Source organism: Macaca nemestrina, chromosome X (genome assembly GCF_043159975.1).
Source record: "Macaca nemestrina isolate mMacNem1 chromosome X, mMacNem.hap1, whole genome shotgun sequence".
NCBI classification, from domain to species: domain Eukaryota; kingdom Metazoa; phylum Chordata; class Mammalia; order Primates; family Cercopithecidae; genus Macaca; species Macaca nemestrina.
In genome coordinates, this window is record NC_092145.1 from 149,752,156 (window position 1) to 149,762,069 (window position 9,914).

General features: G+C 41.0%; 1 long non-coding RNA gene across 1 annotated transcript; it reads left to right on the top strand.

The window, feature by feature from the left end:
• The first annotated feature begins 119 nt into the window (after window positions 1-119).
• On the top strand, window positions 120-8,449 carry LOC139360857 (uncharacterized). The gene is made up of 3 exons (XR_011618406.1): window positions 120-181; window positions 4,658-4,747; window positions 8,388-8,449. It is a non-coding gene; the product is annotated as an uncharacterized lncRNA (long non-coding RNA).
• Window positions 8,450-9,914: the final 1,465 nt, after the last annotated feature.

Here is a 9,914-nt window from a genome sequence, read left to right on the forward strand (position 1 = left end):
TCCTTTTCAGAAGGCGGGACTTCCGGGCACGCGGGAGGCGTGCTGAAGAGTAGTATTTTCCGTCAATCACGGAGAGCAGCTTCCGTCCCCTCCTCGCCTCGGCCTGTAGCTGCTGCGGGGGCCGCTCTCTGGCCCCGCCCCTCCAGGCCGGGAGCCTTTTTCAAAATGCCAGCAGTAGCAGGTAAGGCTGTCTGGTCCAGAGACTTCCCTAGAGTGAAGAGCTCTACTATGTATGCTTTATGCGGCAGAGGGAGTGCTTTGGAGTTTTTAAATTTCTGGTTTTTTAAATGTTATCCCATCAGGTTTTTTTTTTTTTTTTTTTTTTTTTTGAGACGGAGTCTCGCTCTGTCGCCCAGGCTGGAGTGCAGTGGCGCGATCTCGGCTCACTGCAAGCTCCGCCTCCCGGGTTCACGCCATTCTCCTGCCTCAGCCTCCCGAGGAGCTGGGACTACAGGCGCCCACCACCGTGCCCAGCTAATTTTTTTGTATTTTTAGTAGAGACGAGGTTTCACCGTGGTCTCGATCTCCTGACCTTGTGATCCGCCCGCCTCGGCCTCCCAAAGTGCTGGGATTACAGGCGTGAGCCACCGCGCCCGGCCATCCCATCAGTTTTAATTGTAGCAATGATTCAAGAAACGTTAGTAGATGCCCATAACTTCGGTGGTGGAGATCCAAAAGTGAACAAGACAGTGTTCTGGCTGCTAAGTTCTTCTTAACTGGGTGTGTGATTTTGAATGTCTGTATTTTCATTTACCTCCAACAAAAATGTAGCATTTTCTACCGTCAGGAATGTAGGCAACAAATCCTAGTACTATTAGCTATATGTGGCACTAATAAACATCACAGATAAATTATGTCACATATGGTTGTTGTACCTGTCTCAAAATATCATCCATCCACTACTTTGAAATTAAGGTAATTTGATCTTGTTACTTAAAGTGTTAATAAAGAAACATGTATCTTTCTATATAGCTATAGTGGCTCTGTGAAATATGTCCAGATGCCCCCTGGTGCAGGAAGTGTTGGGGGCTCACAGCTTTCAGCTGAGTCTCCAGGAATTGTCCTCTGCCTAAGAGAATTTCCTCACACAAAATCACATTCCCTCCTTGGGGACGGTCTGCATCCTATGAGGGTCTCTGCAAGGGCACGTAAGTCCAGACCCCTAGCCCCAGGGGGGGCAACTCAGAAGGGCCATCCCAGCATCAGAACTGCCTACAGGATAGCCCAGAAGGACCATCCCAGCATCAGAACTGCCTACAGAATAGCCCAAGGATTCCATTTCAACTACATTGACTACATCACAGCTCAACTTCTCTCTACCCACAATTCTTTTGTCCCTCCCACAATTCCCTTTCACTCCCACAATTCTGTTTTGTTACCCACAATTCTGTCTCCCACAATTCTCAGTTCCTTCCACAATCTTCTGTCTCTCCCACAATTCCTTATTTCTCCCACAATCCCAAGTCACTTCCAAAATTCTATTCCTTCCCACAATTCATTTTTCTGTCCCACAATTCCTTGTCTTGCTCACAATTCTCTTGTTTCTCCCACAATTCCCCATGTTTCCCACAATTCACTTTTCTGTCCCACAAATCCCTGTCTTGCCCATAATTCTATTGTTTTTCCTACAATTTGCTGGGTTTCTCAGAAATCCTTTATTCTTTCCTTCAAATTCTTGTATCTCTCAAAATTCTATTTCCCACAGTTTTGTTTCTCCCACAGTTCTGTCTTTTCCATCACTCCCTATGACTCTGTTTCTCACAATTCTTTTCTCTCAAAATTATTCATTTCCACAATGTTCTGTTCACTCACAATACTCTGTTCTTATTCCCCAGTCTCTCCCGTAATTCCCCATTATCTCTCATAATTCTGTTCTCTCACAATATTCTTTTTCATGATTTCCTTTCTCTCACAATTTTCCCTTCATTCTCATAATTATTCCTTCTCTCCCACAACACCGTATTCTCTCCCATGGTTTCCTGTATCTCCCATAACTCTCTGTTCTCTGCCCCAATTTTCTGTCTCTCCCTGAGTTTTCTGTTCTCCCACAATTCCCTGTGTCTCCCATAATTCCATGTTTCTTCCCACAATTTTTGGTTTCCTCTCATAATTCTCTGTTCTCTCCCACAATTCCTTATCTCAACCATAATTCTGTATTCTATGCTACAATTTCCTGTCTTTCCTATAATTCCCCATCTCCCCCACAATTCTTTGTTCTTTCACAGAATTCCCCACTCTTACAATTCTCCATTCTCTCAAAATTCTCCATGATTGTTCACAATTCCCCAGTCTCTCCCCTAATTCCCATTCTCTCATAATTCTGTTTTCTCACAATATTCTCATTCACAATTTTCTATCCCACAAGTGTCCCTTTTCTCCCACAATTTTGTGTCTCTTCCACAATTTTTTGTTCTCTCCCACAATCCTGTGTCTCTCCCACAATTCTTTGTCCTGTCCTCTCCACAAATCTATGTCTCTCCCACAATTCTGCTCTCTCCCACAATTCTGTGTTATATGCTACAATTTCCTGTCTTTCTCATAATTCCACATCTTTCTCATAATTCTTTCTTCTCTCTGATAATTCCTCACTTTCACTCACAGTCCTCCATTCTCTTAAAATACTCCATCCTCATTTGCAATTCTGTAGTCTCTCCCCTAACTCCTTAGTCTCCCTTGTAATTCTGTTCTCCCACAATACTCTGTGCTCTTACACAATTTCATGTTTCACCCACAATAATCTCTTCTCTTTCATAATTCTCCCTTCTCTCCCACAATTCCCTGTGTGTCCACAATTTTGTGTCACTCCCACAATTCTCTGTTTTTCTTACAATTCCTGATGTCTTCCCCCATTCTTTATTCTCTCCCACAATTCCATGTCTCACCTATGAGTCTCTGTTCTTTCCCATAATTTCTTGTCTTTCCCCTAATTCCTAATATCTCCTACAATTCTTTGCTCTCTCTCACAATTCTCCATTCTTGCACTTCTCCCTTATTACACAATATTCTGTTCTCGTTCGCAGCTCCCTAGTCTCTCTCCCAATTCCGCATCATCTCTCACAATTCTCTGTTCTCTCATGATACTTTATTCTTTCCCACAATTCTCCCTTCTCCCACAATTACCTATCTTTCCTATCATTTTCTGTTCTCTACCACAATTCTCAGTTCTCTTTCACAATTTCTCAGAAGACCCAAGCCTGGTTCTATAACTTCAGTGTTTCAGGGCCCAAGTGGAGGAGCATGGCCCAGATGAGCGGTGTGTGATTAGGAGGAAGGGGTACGGTGTGAGAGTTTGTGATTATAATGAGAGCAGGTGTCAGGAAAGGTGTGACTAAGGGGGAGCATAAAGACCAATTCTTTGTTTTTTTCTACAATGCCTGAGTTCTTCCACTTAATTCCATATTACAGCACTTGATAAAAGATTTGCAACTACGTATTTGAATGTGTAATTCTCTTACCTATGTATGGATTTTCTGAAGTTAAAAAATAGATCTTATTTGGCTTTATATCCCCTATATCAGCACAACTCAAAATGTGTCCTGCCAGTGGGGACCAGTTCACACACTGTTACCATTTTAATATAAGATGAGGAGCTTTCACCACAAGGCAAGGCAAAGCATTGCTTGTTTCATCCAGAAAGTCTTACTATGAAAAATGTCTCATCTCAGATAAAATTGTGCTTAGTGGCATAGCAGATTTATATTATAGTACAAGATTCTTAATTCAGCATTGGCCAATACATAGCAGTTCCTGGACTGGCGCTTAAGTAGCACTGCCCTATCATTACAGTGTAGTTTCCGTTGTATAATTGAGTGCTCACTGAAGCAGTCAGAAGCAGACACTGAAGGGATCACAGAGTCAATGAATCTTGAACAACATCACTCATTCAACAATATTTGTGGAGCACCTATGATGTGTCAGGTACTGTGGGAAGTGCTGAGAATTTAAAAGTGCTAGGCAGACTCCTTGCTCTCAGGGAATTTACATTCTAGTAAATGAATAGATCAGACAACAAACAATCCAGCACAAACAGATAAATAAATAATTTCAGATCCTGATAAAAGCCACCAATTAAATGACACAGGTAGTGTGACAAAGACTGAGGAATGGGGGTCTACCCACCCCTGTGGGTAGATGATCTGTGGAGCAGAAAGTTTGTATTCCTCGGGAGATTGTTAGAAATGCAGAATTTCAAGTCCCACCCCAGAACCACCGAGTCAAAGTCTGTCTTGTAACATGATCCCCAGATGATCAGTGTGCACGATACAGATTGAGAGCTCAGGATACCTTCTCAGATATAGTTGTCAACAAAGACCTCTCTAAGAAGGGTGACATTTTAGCTGAGACCTGAATGTTGAGAAGGACCCAGCCATGTAAAGATCAATGCAAAGAGTGGTCCAGACAATGAGAATTCCATGGTAAAATGTTCTGAGATCAGAAGGAACAGGGAAAGACCAGTGTGGCCCACACAGAATGAGTTGGGGGCAGAATAGTAGGAGGTGATGTTGGGGCTGGATCATGCCATAGGCCATGAGGAGGAAGTTACATTTTCTTTTAATTGAAATGTGAAGCCATGGAAGGGTTTTTAAAAAGAAGAATTATTTGATCTGACAATAGAGATAGCTTGTTTTTCTCAACTTTGCTCTTCACCACTCTCTAGTTACGCCTGGAGACCTTCACTTGGTTCTATGCCAGCACTGCCCATGAACTTCACAGACTGTGATCTTTGCTAAGGCCTAAATGAATGAAGGTAAGTTCCTAAGATATAGCTAGGAGACCCCCACCCCCCTTATAGGTCTGTGTTCCATGGAGTCTGCCAGGATTCATCACGTGTACTCAGAGGGACCATGTCTACATCAAAGGCCGGGGTTGCCTCTTACTCTTGGAAATAAACACTACTTTTCCTTAAAGGGATTTATTGCCAGTAAAATTAGAGATGGCCAGAGGTTATCATTCTGTTTATTATTCTCACAACCATTGTAATAACTTTAGAGGATATATTATTACTAATTGGTAAGTCCCAAGCTTTTTTGTGTTTTGATGAGAGTCGAGGGTTTCTTCACATAGACCTCTAAAAATTGAATTAATTGGCTGGGCGCGGTGGCTCACGCCTGTAATCCCAGCACTTTGGGAGGGCAAGACGGGCAGATCACGAGGTCAGGAGTTCAAGACCAGCCTGGCCACCATAGTGAAACCCCATCTCTACTAAAAATACAACAATTAGCTGGGTGTGGTGGCATGCACCTGTAGCCCCAGCTACTTGGGAGGCTGAGGCGGGAGCATTGCTTGAACTCGGGAGGTGGAGGTTGCAGTGAGCCGAGACCATGCCATTGCAATCCAGCTTGGGTAACAGAGTGAGACTCTGTCTCAAAAAAAAAAAATTGAATTAATTCGCTGATTGTGGATGACTACCTTATATGACGAATCACTCCCAATTTCTTATAGGAACCCTGGTTTCATGTCTCCATGTGTATACAGAGCATTGCTTTTTGAGAAAGTTTCTCTAATTTATAGCTGTACTTATTTAAGACTGGTCTTTCCTTGATACCTGCCAAGGTGGTCCGAGTGGACCTGCAATGGGGTCAATTCAGAAAACTTAAGACTATTATTTGATGAATGCCAGCAGGGAGATTGCCCAGCCTCTTCTCATGCTGGGGAATTCAGCAGGTATGAGATTTGACAGGAGACAGGGCCCTGATTCCCTCTATGGCAGTGCTTCTCAACTGGGGCTGATTTTGCTGTCCCTATCCTGGGGGTATTTGACAATATCTGGAGACATTTTCAGTTGTCATACTGAGGGTAGTGGTTGCTACTGAAATCAAGTGGATAGAAGTCTGGCATTCTGCTAAGCATCCTACAATGCAAAGGCCAACTCTAGCAACAAAGACTTATCTGGCCCCAAATGTCAATAATATTAAAGTGAAGAGACCCTATTCTTGGAAAACCAAAGGCCAGAAACTTCCTCTCCTTGATACCTGGCAGCTAGAGCATGAGCTTCTACTTTCTCAGCTTGCTCAATATATGTATATATACACAAATGCAAACATACTGGCATGTAGTGTGCATTATGTAACTACACTGGGACTATAACTCATTGTCCCTTCTTTCTACCCCGAACCAATACACACAATCATTCAGAAGCAGAAGTGGGGGTGGGGACTCGCTATTTTCAAGTGGTGAGAACAATTATTATTATTGGAGTTATTAAGATTAAGTTGCTGATCCAGTTGTTGCCACAAGTGGGCCTTTATGAGTCACTAGATTTAACATGGTGTGCCGAAAAAGATGGGAATAGCACTGGTAAGAGTGGCTGAAGTGAACATTGCTCTGGGGAGGAGCTCTGGAGAGCCATGTGAGTCACCACCCACATAGGCAGGAGACATCAGTATAGTCTTGCCTAGAGGAGTGAGGAATTTCATGTTTTCTTCCCTATCAAAATAATCAGTAGTGGATTTGGTTACTAATGGTAGAGAGAAATGGACAAACCATAGGGTTATGTTAATGAAATTTCCAGTGGGTATTGGATTTGCCCTCCAATTTTTAAAGCATAAACTGTAACCAAAGACCTTCTGACATACTTATTCTTTTAAAAAGGAGAAGCATGGTAGATTACAGTTGTCTGAAATTACCACCTTACTGCATAAAGAGAAAGCTAAGGTGAAGCAAATAAGAGCGGAGTAAAACAATGGCTGCTAATTTTGAGAAATATTTAGTGTTGGGGCAAGATGAGTTCAGTTTAGACACATTGCACTTGAGATGATAATGGTTATCTAGGCAGTGAAATCCAAGAAGCAGTTCAGAATACAGAATTAGAACTCAAGAGAGAGCTGGTTGCAGATAAGAAAAAGTAAGTTATCAGATTTGCTTGGATGTTAAGCCATAAAAATGGATGGTAAAATCCTTCAAGGCTTTGGTTTTCTTTGCTCTCATTCCAAATTTACCAAAGAACTTCGCGACTTTAGTTTGGCTTTCCTATTAGGAAGAGAATGCTTCACTAGCCAACCTAAATTCCTTCCTCCTTGACAGTTTTATTTTTTATTCTAAGCATTGTGAATTAACAAATGGGAGAAAATAGGAGTAATAGAAGGAAAATCAATAAGGCAAGGCATGAGTGGCTTTAGAGGAAGGAAGGGAAAGCTCTCTGAGTGGTTTGGACTCATTGTAAAGTGGGATTGAAAGATTAAACCCACAAAAGACAAGCTGACAAACCATTCTCTACCACCACAACATGAAATGCAGTTTTCAAAGAAATGTGCTTTGGGGGACCCCATTTTTAAAACACAAATAGTAGCATACTTTACATAGGGATTTAACTGTTATTCTTCACCTAAAATATCTTGGAGGTTTTCCATATCCATCTTTCTTTTTATTTAACAGATTCAAAAATTAAAATACAATTTTTCATATCAGTACATACAGTGTTCCATTTTGTTTTTATTTAGGACATGTACACTATTCCATCATATAGATTAATACAATTTATGTAACTGGTACCTTACTAATGAACTAAATTTATGTTATTTCCAATACTTTCCTATTACAACAATACTACAGTGAGTAATGTTGTGCTTACATCATTTCTCACACTGTGTGAGCATATCTGTGTAATACCTAGAATTAAAATGACTGTGTCAAAGGGAATGTGCTTTTAAAACTTTGATAGTCACTTCTAAATGACCCAGGATAGGTGGTTGCACCACTTGTACCTTCCCTCAGGAGTGGATGAGAGTGCCTGTTTTTCCACACCTTCATCAACACAGTGTATTGCTTTTTTAAAAAATTGATTTGTAGACATTCTTTATAAGGAAATTAACCTTCTACACTATGAGGTTGGAATATTTTTTTAAATTATCTCTTTTTTTTGTTTTTGCTTCTGCTAAGTTTTGCTTTGAGTAGTTTTTATGGATCTTAAATTTATAATCTATGATTTCTGGATGTTGTGGCATAATTAAAAACATTTTCTTTAAGTCCTAAATTCTCCCAAGTTTCTTCAATTAAAAAAATTATACTTTTTCCTTTAAACCATTTATATATTTGAAACTTATCCTGGTGAAAGGAATAAGGTATAGCTGTGCTATGGTATTAATATGACTTGTTTGTCCCCATCAAAGCTAAGTTTGAAATTTAATCCCCAGTGTGGCAGTGCTGGGAGCTGGGGCCTAATGGAAGGTGTCTGGGTCATGGGGCAAATCCTTCATGAATGACTTGGTGACTTTCTTATGGTAGTGGGTTCTTACTCTCGTGAGACTGGATTAATTCTAAGGGGAATGGATTAGTTCCAGAAAGAGCAGAATTGTTACAAAGTGAGGATCCCCCTCATGTTTACTTTCTCTTCACATGTACCTGGTTTGCCTTTGACCTTCTCTGCTTTGTCTGATTCAACATGAAAGCCCTCACCAGAAGCTGAGAAGATGCTGGTTCCATGCTTCTTGAACAGCCTGTAGAACTGTAAGCCAAGCAAACCTCTTTTCTTTATAAACTACCCAGCCTCAGGTATTTTGCTGTAGTAACACAAAATGGACTAAAGACAAGCTCCAATGACTAAATCCATTTTATGCTCTGCTATGTTTTGGATTCTCTTGTCTTTAGTCTTAATGTTTGTGTGTTTATTTTGGATTTCCCAGGGATTATTTCATATAATCTCAACTAATAATGATTTTACTTCCTCCCGTCCAACTTTAATGCCTCTAATTTCTTTTCTTTTCTTTTGAGACGAAGTCTCGCTCTTGTTGCCCAGGCTGGAGTGTAATGGCACAATCTCGGCTCACTGCAACCTCCACCTCCCAAGTTCAAGTGATCCTCCTATCTCAGCCTCCCAAGTAGGTGGGATTACAGGTGCCTGCCACCACGCCCAGCTGATTTTTGTTTTTTGTTTTTGTTTTTGTTTTTTAGTAGAGATGGTGTTTCACCATGTTGGCCAGGCTGGTCTTGAACTCCTGACCTCAGGCAATCCACCCACCTTGGCCTCTCAAAGTGCTGGGATTACAGGTGTGAGCCCCTGCGCCCAGCCTAATACCTCTAATTTCTTTCTCCTGCATGGGCTAAGACTTTCCAGCAAAATGTTAAATAAAAGTGGCAGTAGACATTCCTAATTTTTGTGAAAAGATGTCTAGTGTTTATCCATTAAGCATTTTGTGAACTTTTAGATTGGCATAAAGTTTTTTTGTCATGTTTAGGAAGTATCCATATATCTCTATTTTGTTATGAGTGTTTTATAAAATCAGCAAGTAATTTAGTGAATGGGTTTTCATAGAAGATGATAAAGGGGTAGAGTTTCCCCTCTAGGTCAATGTAAACTGAGCCAGCACAAGCAGAGAGAGGAGTCCAGAGGCGGAAGTGACCATGGGAGCCTAAGTCCATGAGGAGTAACATATAACTCAGAGAAACTTGATATTCCATGGACCATGGACTGGGAGATTCAAGTGAATAAGACCTTGGGGTCCAGGAGATAGGGAGGCCAGGCCTAACTGACAAAGGCTTATACTTTAAGGGTGAATTTATTAAACAAATATTATACAAAATATTATACAAAGTACAATGAGCTGATAATAAAACATTCTGTGTTCTTAAATGTATATATGTGTGCTTGTGTGTACTAATACTGAGGCCCTTAAACCACTAAGATTTAGGATTATTAAACAGAAGAGATTAGGTAAAGTTTGCCTTCCAAAGCCAAGGGAAGAGGGGTGGCCAGGGAAGGAGAATGTTCTGGCTAGAAAGGAGACAAATTCTGAGTAAAGGAAGCTGAAGGACAAACACTTCCACTCAGGATTTAGCATTGGCAGGACTGTTTGGTGTGTAGGAATTTAGAGCTAAGTTAGTATTACTTAAAGGACTACAAACCTGGCCTTAAATTTAAAAGGGGTTTGGGGCTGGAGCACGGCAGGTGGTGAACCAAAGGAATTTACTATGATCTG